This window comes from Protopterus annectens, chromosome 8.part0 (assembly GCF_019279795.1).
Source record: "Protopterus annectens isolate FY-2018-M chromosome 8.part0, PAN1.0, whole genome shotgun sequence".
Taxonomy (NCBI): domain Eukaryota; kingdom Metazoa; phylum Chordata; order Ceratodontiformes; family Protopteridae; genus Protopterus; species Protopterus annectens.
The window spans coordinates 1482535040-1482552283 of record NC_056741.1 but is presented as its reverse complement, the minus strand read 5'-3'; the positions used below and the strand labels follow the sequence as shown (position 1 = coordinate 1482552283).

At 37.5% G+C, this 17244-nt stretch overlaps 1 protein-coding gene across 1 annotated transcript in view; it reads left to right on the top strand.

Moving 5' to 3' along the window:
* The window catches only part of DRD2 (dopamine receptor D2), a 1643650-nt gene that overhangs the window by 959316 nt on the left and 667090 nt on the right, over window positions 1-17244 (top strand). The window lies entirely within an intron of this gene.

The following is a 17244-nucleotide window of genomic DNA, read 5'->3' as shown; positions in this document are numbered from 1 at the left end:
TGTTGAGATGCCAGCCCGGTGCCCAACCTTCCACAGAAGACACACATATGCACACAATGACTGTAATTTTCTTAAACCATTTTGGGGTAAAGTTATTTTTTTCTTGCAAATAGTTTTAGTGATAATTCCAATTTGTCTAAATTTTTGATTTTGTTTAATGCTCCCATAGTCCAATGTGTTGCTAGAAGTTTTCACTTTTATGGACATGGCTGGCTATAACACACAAAGCCATTACTACAAACTGGACAAGTGAGACTTCACTCACATTTAAAGAATACAGAAACATTGTATTGACTGTGTCACAAATGGAAATGGCAACCATTAGAATCAGAACAGAAATAACCACATCTTATTACAACTCATGGAAAAAAGTGAATGAAATAATGGAGAGATGTCTGTAATACCTCATAAAATTAAGTTTTAAATGTAAAACTGTGTAATATCTTTTAAACAACACCTTTGTAAATAGCTTGTTTAGATTTTATAGTTGACTGTCTATAGTTCTTAACCTGTGTAAATTATGTTTTATATTCCAAAATTATGAAATTACATTCATTTTGTAAAGCAATAAAAACATTTAAGCAAAAATAAATAAATAAATAAATAACATAATGTGTTATTTCATGTCAAATATCTACATCTGAAAACTGATTTAATTTTCCTTGTCTATCTGAAGTGAAGTAGAACAATGGAAAACTACATTTAAGTGGAAGTCTTGAGAATCAAACCCAGTGCTCTGTATTGTAGACTGAGTTGTGTTTATGCTAGGATTTCCTTACATCAGATATAGATTGGTCACAGGGATAAAGAAAGGTTTAAAGATGACATATTGCATTAAACAAATATTTGAATATTTTATTACTTTTTGTGCGTTAACAACATATCTATTTTATATAGTTTGTTAGGAGAATCTGTACTGCATAAAAAGTGCTGTTTTACTTTCAACTTATTATGCATATTACCAGATATTTTGTGCTTATTATTTGATATTTCATCTTATAGCTGAAAACAATTGGGAGTAGAAGTATGTATTTATCTCAACCTACTTTTCAAAGATGTCTGTGAACCTGAGCTTCCTGGATGATGTTTTTGTCATCTGGAAAGGTACAAAGGATGTGTTAAAAAGCTCTATGTATTATATAAATCAAACAAATGATTTATTGAACTTCACATATAATATGAGAACACAAGAAGTTAATTATTTGGATGTAAAATAAATGAAAGACCCTGAGAATAAGAGATTTGAATCAAGCATTTACAGGAAAGATAATTTTACTAATTCCTATTTACATTACAGTAGTAACCACCCCTTCCATCAGAAGAGAAGTATTGTAAAAGGGCAAATGGTCTATATTGCCCGTATGACTTCCAGCCCAGAGGACCTTGAACATGAGCTCAATTATGTATCCAAGCTATTTATTGAGGGGGCATACCCCAAGCCACTGGTTGATAGTATAAAGAAGGAAATTCTAAAAGGATGGGGTACGGAATACATCCCCTTGCTTGGCTCTGGGAGAAATTGGAGGCATAACTGGTTCAAGTAACAGTGATAATATTGTGCAAAATGAGAAATCATTAAATGATGGGGTCCAGACTTTAGTGAAATCAGATGAGAGTTATGCAAAGTCTCTAATTTTAAAGTTTACCCCTGACACCAAAAAAAAAAAAATACAAAAAATAATACAGAAACACTGGCACATTCTTTAAGATGCCTAATAGACCAGATGTCTTTTCAACCTCCCCTGTATGGAATTAATTTTGAAGGAGAGGTCAAGAAATCAAGTGGTGAGAACTCTCCCCAAATAGTAGGAGCTTACACGTGCGGGATGTGTAAGCAATTTATATACATGGCTCAGAGAACAGAACTGCAGCTAACCACTATACAGAACCCTATTGCAGTTAACAGATATTTTAACTGCTCTTCTAAGGGGGTGGTATCCATGGCCTTTTGTCAGGTCTGTTCTTCTTACTATGTAGGAAAGACAGAGAGACATCTAAAAACAAGGGCCTATGAACACCACTATGAAATATCAAAGTGCAGTGAAACAAACATACTTTACAAGCATTTGAAAGAATGTGAAAAGTGTGGATTTCTGGTTTGGGTGTTATACTAAAATTAAAAAAAAATGTATAAGTAATGCAAAGTAAATGTTTAAAATATTCTTATTTATAAATTAGTTTTATATGTGATTTTATTTGAATATGGAGACTTGATGGAAAAGCATTTTGTTATTATAAACATATTTCAGTTTTTTTGAATTGTTAATGTGAAGCAGGAAATTATATAATATAATTATCCAATGGAATTTTAATGAACTATGACTAGCTGATATAAAATAAATCAAGAACAAATGATTTTATTCTGATGAAGTCGTCTAGTAACAAGAATGTGCTTAATCAAATAAATTCTGTTGTTAAAAGTTCATGTGCTGCTATTTCTGAGGAGCGTTTTAGAAGTTTAGCTGATACCAAGGTGTTGAATTTGTTCCAGTAGTTTTTCACCTTGGCTGCAGCATCTTTGGTGCTTCTGTTACTATGCTTGCTTAATTAATGTTTGTATCACGTTACGTACAAGCTATATGACTGTTATGTAATAATGAGTTTTGTTGATTGTAACTGACAAATGAGGTTTGGGACAAATCAATTTGTCCAGGACCTTCTTTTCGGGGATTACAGTAGGTGATTTGGGAGGGTGGATGGGGGATAAAGGGTTATGTATAATGTTAAGTTCTTAGGTTAGTTAGGCTTTGGATGGTAAGGGGTTAATTGGGGTGGGGATTTAGTGGAAGTGAGATAGAGTTAGGATGGGGCTTAGCTGTTATATTTCTGAAGAAGGGGAAGTAGTGTCACATTTTGTTGTGAGTTTGTGAAGGTAACTTATGTCCAGGATGACCTGTAGGTACTCTGGTAGACAGGTAGGCCTTGCATAATATTTGTTTTATGTGTTCATTGTTGGATGAGGTGGGCAGGTTTTTTTTTTGCTTGTTGTTGTTTTTATTTTTATTTGTGTTTTACATGGATAATTTTGGTAGCATACTTGATCATAAAGGTGGTGCTGTGAGTGAGTGAGTGAGTGAGTGAGTGAGTGAGTGAGTGAGTGAGTGAGTGAGTGAGTGAGTGAGTGAGCGAGCGGAGGGTCGACTATTCATAAAGAACTTGTAGTTGGGGCTGGCAGTTGAGGCAGGGATTGATTATGTTAGCATGATGATGGTGCCCGGCTCTCGGGGGTTGCTGGAGCCTCTTAGGTTACTCTTTGGTCAGCCATTAGACCGAATTTTGGAGGTCGATTTCGGTGGGGACGGTCATTGGTGCAGTGTACTAGGGTGAGCCTTTGTATAGTTTCTGTAGAGAATTAAGCCTTTTGTCCCATTTGCGGGATGGGAGCAGGGAGATATCCTGTTTTTGCGGGCTTTGACTGCTGACATATGCTGCTGGAAGCCTGCACATGCACTGTAAGGAAGTTAGCCAATAGGGATTAGAGAGGGTAGTGAATGGCAGTAGTCAGAACTAGACAGGGTAGGTTAGCTAGTGATATGGATGTCTCGCTCTAGCGATAGGAATGTTTTGCTCTGAAAAAAACATTAAGCTGTAGGCAGATGCTCATCCACGTCATATCTCTTTACCCCTTAGAAAAAGGAATGGCTCTTAATTACTGATCTTATACACTGTGTAACTTGCAAGCATAACAGAATAGTGTCAGCAGGTAATTTCTGAAGGACAGAAGGAGTTAGGGTAGGTGTTGCCATACGTAGGCATCTTCAGAACTAGCAGACCTCTGGAGAAGACATTCAATTGTAACTGTACATCAAAAGCTAAACGCTGTCACTAAAGTATTAGTCTTTAATTCATTAATATCCTTGAGCAAAGTCCCTTTTGAATCAAGTGATGCATTGTCAGTTACAAGTGTACCAGAGGAGAAACATAAAGAAGAAAGCAGATTACCCTGAATACGTAAGCCTTGCCAAAATCTTTCGGTAACAGATAATCCACTGAAGACCGAAGTAGTATAATCTAAAGCAATTACATTGCATTCTGCTATGTTCCATGGGCTAGGGATCCAAAATAGTCTAAACCAAATCGAGCATAACAGATAAATCCAGTTGTACAAATGAAGGACATGAAGTTGGAAGCACAATGTGCATTTTAGTTAGTGTTCTTGATCCTCACATCATCCTAGTGATTTGTAAAAAAAAACTAAATAAATAAATACATAAATAAATAAAGGGAAAACAATAAGCTAGCTTATGTGGATCCACACTCTGAGACGAAGGTCCAGATATTACAGTTTCAGTCTTGCTGGTAGTTAAATGGAAAGGGGAAGTTCTATGCTCATTTACCTAAGTGGACTGTTGGTCCCTGGTGTTTTGTTTTTTCTGTTCTCTGTAGATATTATGGTCACTTGTGTATTTACTGATGTTATTTATTTATTTTTTTTATACAGATGGCCAGCATCCTGAATCTCCGGCAGTGGTGGGAGGTGATAGTGGTGCAGGCAGAAGAACTGTTCAAGAGGTGCCCAAAGCAGACTCTATGACAGCAGAACAGGTGGGGAAATCCAGCCAAAAGAGGTAGTGCTCAGTACCAAGGACTAGGTCAGTGGCTCATGGCAAGAGACAGCGGATGTTGACAGAGGTGGTTCCAGTTGGTTCATCAGAGCTGGGAAGGCATCAGGATGGAGTATCTGTTAATGATCTTACACTGGGTGTTTTGTTTGGCAGGGCAGATTCGGGGAATGTGGGGGCAGTTGGGGATGGCAGTGAGTCAATAGGGATGAGTTTTGTCATGGCTTGAATGATGTGGGGGACTGCGGAGGAGGTGCTGGAAAATTATGGGGCAAGTGGGAGTGAAGCAACTAGGGATGGCAGTGTAGGGTCTGTTGGCAGGTCGGGATCTGGTTCAGAAGTAGGTTCTGATTTTGGCTTATGGCCAGGCGACTGGTTAACTATGCAGGTGTTGGGTAAAGGAATGGGGACAGCCTCTTTGAATCAACACATTCCTTCTTCAGTTAAGGAGAAGATTTGGAAAGGAGAATATGTAGATGTATTTGAATGACTTGATGCAGAAGGGGTACAGCAACTGGTGGAATTGGAGTCAGCAAACAGTAAAAATATGCTTGCTGATTAGTGGAATTGGGGAGGAAGAGGGTAGGTAGGATACGTCCCAGGACATGGGATAACTGGCTAGTCAGTTTTGTTTATTACATGGCAGTTTTGTTGGAAAAGGATGCGCCTTTGGCGTTGCCTCTGTTGAGTTACTTTCTCATGATTCATGAGGCTCAATGTTTATGGCCAGGGAATGCCTGGCTGTGGTATGACCAGAGGTTTTGAAAGCAGAAAGCAGTGGATTACTCTCTCCGTTGGGAGTTGTGACACCCAGATATCTGGTTGACTACTATGATGGATAGTTGTGGGTGGAGTGCTAGAGGAGGAAAGGTTGGAGCAGAGGGAGGTATGTGTTGGAATTTTCATGCAGGAAGTTTTTCTTGTGTGGGGTGCAAGTTCATGCATATCTGTTCAAGGTGTGGGGGGAATCATCCAGCAATGCAGTGTGGGTGGAGTTTAATTCTATGACTGCAAACTCAGTGTCAGTAGGTGGGGGATTTCTTTCCTCCCAATGGTTTCAGAGTATTGGGCTAGAGCTAATTTTCGAGGGTCACAGGGTAGAGTGTCATTCAGCGGGGCTAGGGGAAGGGGGGAGTCACATTCCCCCATTAAGGTGGAGGTTTTGCGGTGCATGCTACAACATTTTCCTGATCCCTCTCTTAAGGAGGAGATACTAGAGGGTTTTTTATCAAGGTTTTCCATTCAATCCAGGGTGGTGGGGAATGGGGTGGTTTGCAGGAATTTGTGATCAGTAAGGGTTATGGAGGATATTTTACTTAGTTTGGTGGAGAAGTACCATTAGGGGGGTAGTTTGTTGAGGAATTTTGACAGCACTCCCTTTGAGACTTTTAAGGTTTCTCCATTGGGTTTGCTACTATAAAACTTGGCTGGTGACTTCAGGTTGATTCACCACTTCTCATATTCGGAATGGAGCTCTGTTAACAATTTCATTGCAATCAAGGATGCTAAGGTTAGTTATGCATCTTTAGAAGATGCTGTGGGGGTTATTCAGGGTTTCCAGGATTGACGGCTAGTGAAGCTGGATATCGAATCTGCCTTTCATCTGCTGCCAGTCAGAGAGGAGGAGTGGTCATTATTAGGCATGGTAGTAGGAAACAAATTCTATTTTGAAAAGGCTATGCCCATGCGCTGTTCAGTAGCCTGGGCAACCTTTGAGAAATTCAATACAGTTCTTCACTGGATCTGGCAGTAGCCAGTGAGTACACACAAGTCTGTCCATTATTTAGATGTTTTTTTGTTAGTTGGGAAGGGATTGGAAAAAGCACAGGAAGGGCTGCAAGAATTACTGGGGATGTGTGATGAGCTGGGGGTTCCATTGGCCTGGCATAAGTTGGAAAGCTCAGCAAAAGCTTTGGATTTTTTGAGTTTATTAGTGGATGCAGAATGGGGGTTGTTTTGCTTGGCTGTGGATAAGATACACAAATTCAAGGCGAAGATTGGGGCAGTCATGGGCAAGGATAAGGTATGGATCCAGACAGTTATGGAGCTGTTGGGCCTTTTGAAGTTTGCATGTTGGGCAGTGCATCCAGGGCATACATTCTATAGGTCACTTGCCTTTTTGTTAATGGGGGGGGGGGAGCAAACACAATTGGGTTAGGTTTAACAAGTTGGTAAGGGCAGATTTGGTTCTTTGGTTATCCTTTTTGGAGCAGTTCAATGGGGTTTATTTTTGCAGACAGACTGGGGTTGGTCAAGAGGACCTGCAGTTGTTCACAGATGCAGAGGGGGTTATGGGAATGGGGGCATATGTTGGAGAACAATGGTTTGCAGCTCATTGGCCATTAGAGTGAAAGGAGGAGTGAAAAGGGAGGTTGCATTTTTAGAGTTGATGCCAACTTGGGGAGCGTCTCTCGTTTGGAAGGACAGGCTGTGGAGGAAGATGGTAGTTTTTCATTTGGATAACATGGCAGTGGTGCAGGTATTGCTGACAAAGCCTGCAAGATCCGAATTGTTGTTGTTAGATTTATGTAATAATTATTTTTTCATTCACAGGGGTACATGTGCCAGTGGTGAGCAATGCAGTTGGTGACTACGTCTCAATTTCAGTTTTCCAGATTTCAACAGTTGGCTCCAGGGGAAGAGGAAGTATTGGTAGTGCTGCCAGACAAGATGTGGCAAATTAGGTAGAGGTAACCAAGGGGTTGGGCCAACAATCTTGGATGGTGTCTACTACAAAGGCATATGGTAGGGCCCTTTACAGTTTTAATGAATTTGTTTTATAGCTGCCAGAAGAAGAAGGGGTTTGTTTGGAGAAGCTACTGATTTGTTCTGTGGCTTGGGCTTGGGAGCAAGGTAAGGCATTACAAATGGTTAAGTTGGATTTAGCAGTGATTTGTATATTTGCGCAGGTGACTGGGTCGCACGATTTCACAAAGGCTTGGATGATTGGGCGTATATTGAGAGGATGGGGAAGAGTGGCTGGAGAGCATAGGAACATGCGATGGCCTTTGACAAGAAAGATTTTGAAAGCTTTATTGAGGGGGTTAGCATTACTGAAGGGGGAGTAAGTTGGTTATGTGATGTGGGTTACTTTGTGTACGTGGTTGTATTTTCGTGCATATTGAGTGTCATGGTTGCTAGGATTGTTAATTTGGTGGGATGTAATGATATGTTCTGGGGCAGTACCCATTGGGTTGTGAAGATGTAAAACAGATCAGTTGGGAAAAGGTGCATCGATAGTCATCAGAAAAGATAGGAATGTTAGGCTTTGTCAAGTAGGTTGAGCTACAGAATTTTTGAGGACTCAGGTGGGGGGGTCCGCATGATTTGATTTTTTTGTTTCTCAGATGGCAGGATGGTAGCAAGTGGTTGGTTTGTATAAGTCATAAGGAGGCCGTTGCGGTGCATTGGTTTCCCAGCTGAAGGGTTTGCAGCTCATTCCTTTCGTATTGGTAGGGCTTCAGATTTCGGTAAGGGAAGACAGATCCCTTGAGATTATTAGAAGAATGGGGAGGTGGGCTTCTAATGCCTTTTTATCTTATATTAGATAAGGAATTCCATTGCATTATTAAGTTTTTTTCTCTCTCCTTTAGGAAATCAAATTGTCATCTTGGACCATTCCTATATCCGCTGAGCAGAGAAAAGGGCACCAGTTAGGATGGATGGAAAGAATGTGGGATTGTCTCAGTTAGGTTGGGTGGTTATTTTGCATGGGTTTAGAGGACTTATGGGGGCTCAACTTATGCATGAGGTTGAAGTAGTAAGGTTATAATTAGGTTTTTACATGAATATTGGTGGTGCACTTAGGCAGTAATGATTTGGGAATTTTTTCAAAGAAACAATTGGTGAATAAGATAATGGAGGATTTGTTTACATTGCAGACTCTGTGCCACTGTATGTGTATAGTATTGTCAGAGATAGTACCACATATGAGCTGGAGGAATGCTGTCAGCTGTCAGGCTTCGAAGGGGGTTTTAAGGATTTTTAATCAGATGATGGCTCGGCATTTGGGAGCTTTAGGCATGTACATGATAGAACATAGGGACTGTGAAGACAGGGATTGTGTTTGGTTTCGATCTGATGGGGTGCATTTGAACGACATTGGTTTAGATTTATTTAATGTACATTTGAAATTGTTTTAAGAGGGTTTGGTGAAAGTTATCAGGTAGAAGAGGGGGGACAGCCTGAGATCAGGCTGGTGGGTGGAGAAGAGGGTCAGGATTGCCCTCTTTTGTTCCTGCTCTAGGTGATGGTGTTAATGGCATTGAGTTTTGGGATCAAGTGAGTTGCTGGACAATCCTTGATAACAATAAGTGAGTTGAATCTGGACACTGCTTCTTCAAAAAGGGTGAGTAGGTATGCTGCCCTGATGGATGATTTGGACAGGGTGAGTAGGTACGCTGCCCTAATCTATGCCAGGAAGAATGTGATGTCTTCAATTAACTTGTTACCTTTAGATGAATAAAGTTATCAGTTTTGTTGAATTAATAAAGGTTGTCAAATGTCTTTTGGTGTTACTGTGGATTATTGAAAGGGTGTTGGAACAAACTATGTTTAATTCTCCAGTAAAACATTACTTAGTGTTGTGTCATTTATCACGTCATTATTGTTAGTTTTTTTAACTAGCTTCAGTATTACTAATTAATCAGTGTAAATCAAAATTCTATTACAGAACATTTCCTGCCAATACAAATATACAGTAATAAATTCTTGCCAGTATTACACAAACCAAAATTTAACAATAACAAATAATTGATTCACATTTCAAGTTTCTTTTGTAAACAAAGAGTAGGCTTGCATACGGAGACATTTTTAGGCATGTTAAGATATTTTTGAAGGTGTGAGTTTCTGTAATTTGCATATGCAGTATGGGAAATTTTATTTCAAGTTTTAGTGTGTATTACAAATATAGTGAGCTCATGAGACATGCCAAGGAATGATGACTTGCCCTGAATGTTGGTAAATTCATGATGATTCTCCAGAGGTGTGGACAAGCCAATGATGAGGTATAAAAAGTGTATGTATATATATATATATATATATATATATATATATATATATATATATATATATATGTGTGTGTGTGTGTGTGTGTGTGTGTGTGTGTGTGTGTGTGTGTGTGTGTGTGTGTGTGTGTGTGCGCATTTTCTAAAACCAAACCTCACTTATTAGAGCATTTTTAGTGAACTACTATTAATCAGTGGTTATATTTCTATCCCATAGCTTCAGGCTTTGCTGTTCACTTCTGACTTTAGGTCACTACATGTTTAAAGTCTGAATAGTCTTTCTATGTCAGTGTGGCTTGTATATCCTCGTGTTCTCTGTCCTCCTAAAAATCAGCTTCTTGATTGCTTTCAATTAATGGTCATGGCTGAAGAGGGTCCTCACTGCGCAACCCACTTAACCACTTATGAAATGATAAATTCTTAGGTATGATTAGTTAATGACACTGAACAGGAATGCAGGTAAATGATAGGAGACTGGAATTCAAAACTAAAAGCTAATGGGACATAATTGAATATAGACAAAAACAGTCATGACAGCAAATGGGAAATCAGAAAAAGCTAAAACTTAAAATAGACAGGGAAGCATTGAAACAAGTTAGGAGCTGCTCATATCTGGACATTGTATTTGAGGAGAAGTCTGAATGAGGAGGTTAAATCTAGAATCTGTGGTGCTGCAGCCAACTGGCACAAAGTAACTGGGAATATTATATAACAGAAGAATTGCAGAGACATTGAAAAGTCAGCTATTCAAAACAATGGTATGACCAATGTATGGCACAGTAACTTGGGAAGTGAAAGCAAACCAGCTGAGGAAGCTTGAAGATGAGGTGCCTGGAATGTAGGATGTGCACTATAAGCCATATGAAGAAATAAGGTCATCAGAACAGTAGTCAAAGTAGCCTTAAGTACAGAGAAGGTCAAGGTGAAAAGATTGCAGTGGTTTGGTCACATGTACAGGAAAGCAAAAGGCATTTTGTAAAGCACATTTGGGAGGGATAAGAATAAAGCAAGAGGAGGTGAAAGCATCCAGCCAAGAGGTGGATGGATTGCTTGAGAGAAGTCTTGAAAGAGGCAGACATGATTGTCAAAGAAGTTAGGACAGCTGCTCTGAACAATGAAAAGTGACAACAGCTGATGTGACCATGAAAAAATAGGAAATAGTGGGTTGATGATAATTATGATGATAAGCTAAATGTATTATTTTTAGCAAGCATGAACTATGTTTACCATTGCAGAAAGTCCCATTCAGTGGACTACTAAAGCATTTTACCTGAGTGCCAGTTAAGGTTCTTCTCCCACCCCAACACAATAACTCTGGTCTAAATTAAGAAAGCAGTTAGAAAATGAAAGAATGAATGAAATGCTTCTTTTTCATTCTGGAAGCAACTTATAAAGTTGTGTAACTATAGATCTATTAATTGTAGAGAAATAATTTGAAATGCAGCAGACAAGTTCATAATGCCAAAGTCTCAGTGTCATGAGTTGGAGTTGAGTCACTGACTGCTAATACCTTTTTACACACAAACTTTGTACACACACACCTACAGAAGGTATTTTCACAACAAAGAACTGGAGGAAACAGCCTTCAGCTGAAAAGGACAGTGTACTCTGGAGTTATTAAAAAGGTAAGAATGATGTTTTTAATTTCTCTTGACCAAGGGTGGTGGAAAATGTATCCATTCCTGTTGAATGTTATTTATTCATTCCTCATGAGACAATCACAATGGAATACCTACTGGGTAAAAATTATATCATATACTACAAGGGAATAGGACCTCGAAGTTAGTATATTTAGTTAATGTGATATTTGCGGGCAAAGCCTTCCACTTCGGGGCTAAGCAAAGAAATGCAGCACCCCAAATAAATATGTTTTGTGTATTGTTATAATTGCCTTAATTTACATTACTTTTGTGTTCACTTTTAATCAAAGTTGAACTTTGTAGTTTTGGATTCAGAAATTTGAATGCCAGATGATATTGCTCGTTATTATATTTGTGTGGTATAACAGAAATACTGTGGTGTGAAATTGCACATGTATTTATTTCTATAGTAAACATACATATAAGAAGCTGCTGAATTAGTATATGTAAGAGGAAGGTGTATTGGGGGGGGGGGTGCAAAGCCCTATTGCAAAATCTGTTTAAACATGTAAAAGTGAGTTTCAGCATTGACTGTTTTTCTTTTCTTTTTTTGAACTTACCTTTTAATTATTTTTAGGCCCGAATATTATCCACCCATCAAAACCACTGTCTCCTCAAAGCTATACTGGCTCATTCATTCTTCAGTGAGACCAAAGCTGACTTGCAGATTAGATGACATGTGCCTCACTTGTTCCCAGTCTAAAATTCAGCCTTAAGTCCATTACTGCCCCCAGGGTGAGAATGGAAAATAAAGAACTTATGTGGGTGGGCTCAAGTCAAAAAGCTCATCCTAAGTGTCACTATAACCTGTAGACTCCATAAGGATCAACCTCTGTCTCATGGCTTCCTTGATATGAGCTCGCACACATTCTCTGACTTAATCAGTAGCTACCCTCAGTGCAGTAGTGCTAGCTGCCTCCTTCAGAAAAACTACAACAAAATGCATGGTGTGAAGTGAACAGTTCATGCATGGAAACAGTCAATCAACCAAACATTTCTTCCAGCATGAAAACAAAGCACTGCAGAAACAAAAATGTGTCTTGTGAAATAATCCTTTATACAAATAGACCAGTTTCAAAGGGCAGAACAACATATTCATTATATAATTACTTAATCTATTTAAAATTCACAATGCCTTTGGTTAATATTTAAGGAAATAGGAAATGACATCATGATTTCAGAAAAATATGTTATGTGACTATTTCACCTAAATTATCAAAAACTATCAAAAATAACATCACAAAAAAGTTATATAACAGTTACAAATATATAAAGTAATAAAAATAAAATAATATATGGCAGAATAATTACAAATTATTTTGAATTATAATAATTCCTCACAAAAAGAATACAGGGAATAAACATTAAGTCCTATGTGGACCCTCCCAAAGCCCTGTCCCAGTACTGGGTTTCCTACAGACTGCTGCAGATCATTCTATACTATCGTAATAAGTATCCTCTGATCCCACACTGATGGATTTATTGAGCATCAGCAAAACAAATAGCATCAGAAATACCTACTCAGAGGACTTAAACCTGGTCTGCAACATAACAGAACATGTTGGAGGTACAGGTGTTTAGCTCAAAGATTATCCCTTCTCTGAAACAGGCTCCTCATCCATGTGAAGCAAGGCTCATCCTTTACCCTATTCAAATGTAACTTGGACCAGTGGATGGGAAGCTGAAAAAGTACCCTTATTTTGGTTCCAGTGTCCCAAACGCATAGGTGCAACCTATGAACACTTGATGTGTATAAGCCTATATTGTAACCTTAACATTTCTTGGAGTATTGACACGTCTGCAATATTCTGGCACATTTTGGCTAAGTTTGGATATGCTTAAAATGGCTCTTTGGACAATATTATAATAACCGCACATGAAAAATTTAAGAACATGTGTACACGTGGTACTAACTCTACCAACTTCATGATCAATTCTACTGTTGTGTGGCCAAAGTTAGATATTACAACCAGTAAAAATATGTTCCTTTAATTAAAATATTTGAATACTGTTAAAATAGGAACTAATATAATCCATTTTGGTTCTTTATGAGTGAGAGCTGCATAACAACAGCTCTTTCATCAACACAGAATATGTTATTTTATCAAGGCATATGAATCTAAATGTGGATCCAGTCTGCTCTATGCTATTTTTATATAGAGAATTAGAATGTCTATGACATCTACTTTCACTAAGGTCTTCCATTGTTCTGCGTTTAACCATTTTATAAAGTTTGTCCTACATGTAATGCAGAGCAACTATGAACAGATAAGTAAATTTTCCATTTGCTAGTATGGGTCATAAGACCCTTAATATCAAATGTTTCTTTTTTGGGGAGTTATTTGCAGTAGTGAATTGTTTGATTTAAAAAAAAATATTGATAAAAAATGCAGCTGCCACATTGAAAACATCCCACAGATATGGAAGCATTAATAGTACTACTTTGCAGGGTAAACTTAGCAATACCCCTTTTAAAACCATTGACATAATCAGTTAAAGACTTACTTCTTTGGTTTGTGAAGCAAGTTTTCTGCTAAAGAATTATGAATATTAGCATTTCCTTGGAAAGCACTCCAGCAGAAATCAGCCAGTTGCTTAGCTTTATTAACATTATTACCATATTTTGTGATGATAAAGGTAAGTTTAAATTGTTTGTGAGTCACTTGTTGCTTAAAACAACCAATTAGTTCCATTTTCAAAATGCACAGATTGTCTGCTTTGGCGTAAATCAAGCTGTACTATAACATATAAAATATATTATATTTTTTTCAAATATATTAAATGAATCAGCAGAACACTGATAATACTTTGATTCTTAGGGACAAATGCATTTATCCTGTAAAACTTAGATTTAGTTTTTTTTTTTTCATGTGAGGGTGTAAAAGATATAATAGTGCATTACTGTCTTTAAATTCAGTCACCCATCTATTGCAATTTTAATGTATCACAAATGTATGCATCTGTAAAAGATTTCAAGTACATATAAGCCAGCAATCATAAAGGTAATGGTGCCACATTACAATGGCATAACTAAATACATTTAATTAAATTAAATTATGGCTTAAATCATATATCTGTTTTTTCTCATATATCCATTGTTCTTTCAAGTGCCCAATATACAGGATGACATAAATAGTTGCAATAGTTGCACCAATTGCATTGCTTATAACTTGTACAAAACATTCTTGATCAAAATAAAACATGCTCCTTCTTAATGCATCCTCTGGCAAACAAAGTGAAAAGGTATTGAAACCTGACTAACACAGATCAGTATTACCAAAGCAATTTTCTAGAGCTTATATACCAGCCTGCTGGGATAGAAATGCTGTGGAATCTCTACTTATTTACTATACATAACCTAATGGTGGTGAAAAATAATATTCAATAAATTCATATGAGAACACCATGAAAGCACCATATGCTGCAACAATAAGACTGACGGATGGATTCAGAAGGTTTTTTTTTTGTATTTTTCCATTAGGCGGTGTGCAGACATTAGATTTTTTTAAGAGAAATTCTTTCTGTCTCTCATCATATACCCTCTCCTGATAACTCACCACTCAAAATTACAATACAGTTCAACTCTTATTTATAGATAGTATAAAATCTCTAACCAAGGGTTCCTCAACATGTAATCCAAACCCTGTTCACCTTCAAACCATCAAACCTGTGACACATCCTATAGAAAACTACTCTTAAACAAATTAAACCATGGTCTTTAGTTAATGACCTTCTGAGTGAGTAACTAAAAATAGCAGCCAATTGCCTATCCTGTCTCAATCCTTGTAAATAGGTTAATCCAGGAATCCCATGTTCCCTCTCTCTCGAAAAAAGTCACACATTATCCCTCTGCACAAAGGAGGGAATTCAACAGACATTAATAACTTAGGAAATATAGCAATCTCATCTCCCCCCACCAAAATGCTTGAAAAATATATTATAAATAATTGCAGGAAGAACTCCTATCCCCTACACAACATGGCTTCCATCCTTCCCATAGTACTAGCATTGTCCTTCTAACCTATATAGATGCTGTGAATAAAGCTAGAGAAAATAGCAAACTAGTCTCTTCCTTATTTCTAGACTTGTCTAAAGACTTTGATACAGTTTGTTACAGCAAACTTCTACTTCAAATGTCCTCACTAGGTCTCTCTCAGCCCACCCTTCTGTGGTTCAAAAGCTACCTGTCCAATAGGTGGCAGTCAGTAAAACAGTACTCCATGCTCTCTCCTTACTTCCCAGTCACCACCGGTGTAGCACAAGGTTCTGTCCTTGGTCCCCTCCTCTTTAACATTTTCACCAATATCCTTTATACATCCAAAAAACAGGCCACCCTGCCAAAATTGCAGATTATTCCACTCTCGTTTTCATATCTGACAACATGGTACACCTCCAAAAAATTACAGAGGAATCTTTAACAGCCACTGAAACATGGCTTCATAACTCACAATTTATAACTCAAAAAAGACCAAACTATTATTTTTATTTCCAAATCCCTCGCTCATGAAAAAACTCAATTTGAAGCCCTCTCTTTTGATAATGCAATCATTGAAGTTACCTTTCATAGCAAACTATTAGGTGTGATAGTGGATGATAAGCTTTCATTCAACCTGCATATATAAAATTGTATAAGAAAACCTCATCAAAAACTAGGGATGCTTTACAGAGCAAAAACTTTTTTCCCCCATGCAACTAAAACTATACTTGCCTCTACTTTTCTTCTCACCACACTTATTTATGGTACTTCCATCCTTTCTAGCCTCTGGGCTTCACAAAAATTAAAATTTGAACAATGCTGTAGCAAAGTTGTTAAATATGCAGCAAATATTTCTTTCAAAACCCAGCACTTTATAGCACTAAAAAGCCTAAATTGGTTAGAACCGCCTCATCAACTAACATATACATGGCTTCGTACCACCTACTGTATAAAATTATCCAGCATCCATCCACGTGTCCAGCACTGAAAACCATGCTACACAATTATGTTCCCAGTCAGTCATTGCAATCCCATGACCAAAATCTCCTGTCTGTTTACAGACTTATCAAATCTGCTGGGCATTGTCTGTACTCGTACAAGGTTGCTAAAGCCTGGAACCCCTTACCTGTATCCATCAAGTCAGTACCCTCCCTTGCATTTTTCAAAAACACTCTGAAAGACTTACTAACTAAAATATGTCTCTGTTCTTACTCAAAACAAGGATAAACTATATCCCTAATTATGAACAAGTACCTTTTCATTCCTTATACCTCTGAACTCTCCCTTTTTCAATTACTTCCTTTCTTCAATCAAATTCTGTTCCCTGATGTTCTCTCTAAATATACCATAAACATGTTTTTACATCATTTCATATTGCAATTCCTGTTTGTATTAGACAAACTTACCTTTAATTTCTCTACAAACATCCTAAAATTTATATAAATATTAAATGATTGCCATATAACGTATATCGATTGTTAACCAATGTTTTTATATTATCACTAATTTGTTATAATTATTTATATTGCAGATGTTTTTTATTGTTCTTAAAATGTTTTGTAATAATTTGAAGCTTTTCTCCCCAGGCCTCAGTTGAAAATGGGCTTCTACCCAGTTGGACTTTCCCGCTAATCAAATGTCAATAAAAAAATAAATAAATTCTCACAGGTTACTAAGAGCACTGGAATGCACTGAAGAGAGATGTAAAACTTCTGCCCTCAATGTATTCCAGTGCTCTTAGTGATTTCAGTTGTTTTATACTGGTTTTTGGGAGCCAGTTGTGTTTTTGGTTTAAATTCTCAGAGATATTAGCTTGTTCTCTAACATATATCTTCTAATTTTATATTATACAGAAGGCATGCACATCTGGCACTATTTTCTCAGATACAGAAAACAAAGGGACACAATTCAGTCTTGTACTTATAAAGTTCATTTCACAATTGCCAAAGTTGTAAGAAGATAGATCGTAACCCAAAAATTCAAAACTATCAAAATTTACAATGCACCATTCGTTGATACAGTGTGCTACCTTTTATGTTTGTGGCACCCATTAATTTCTT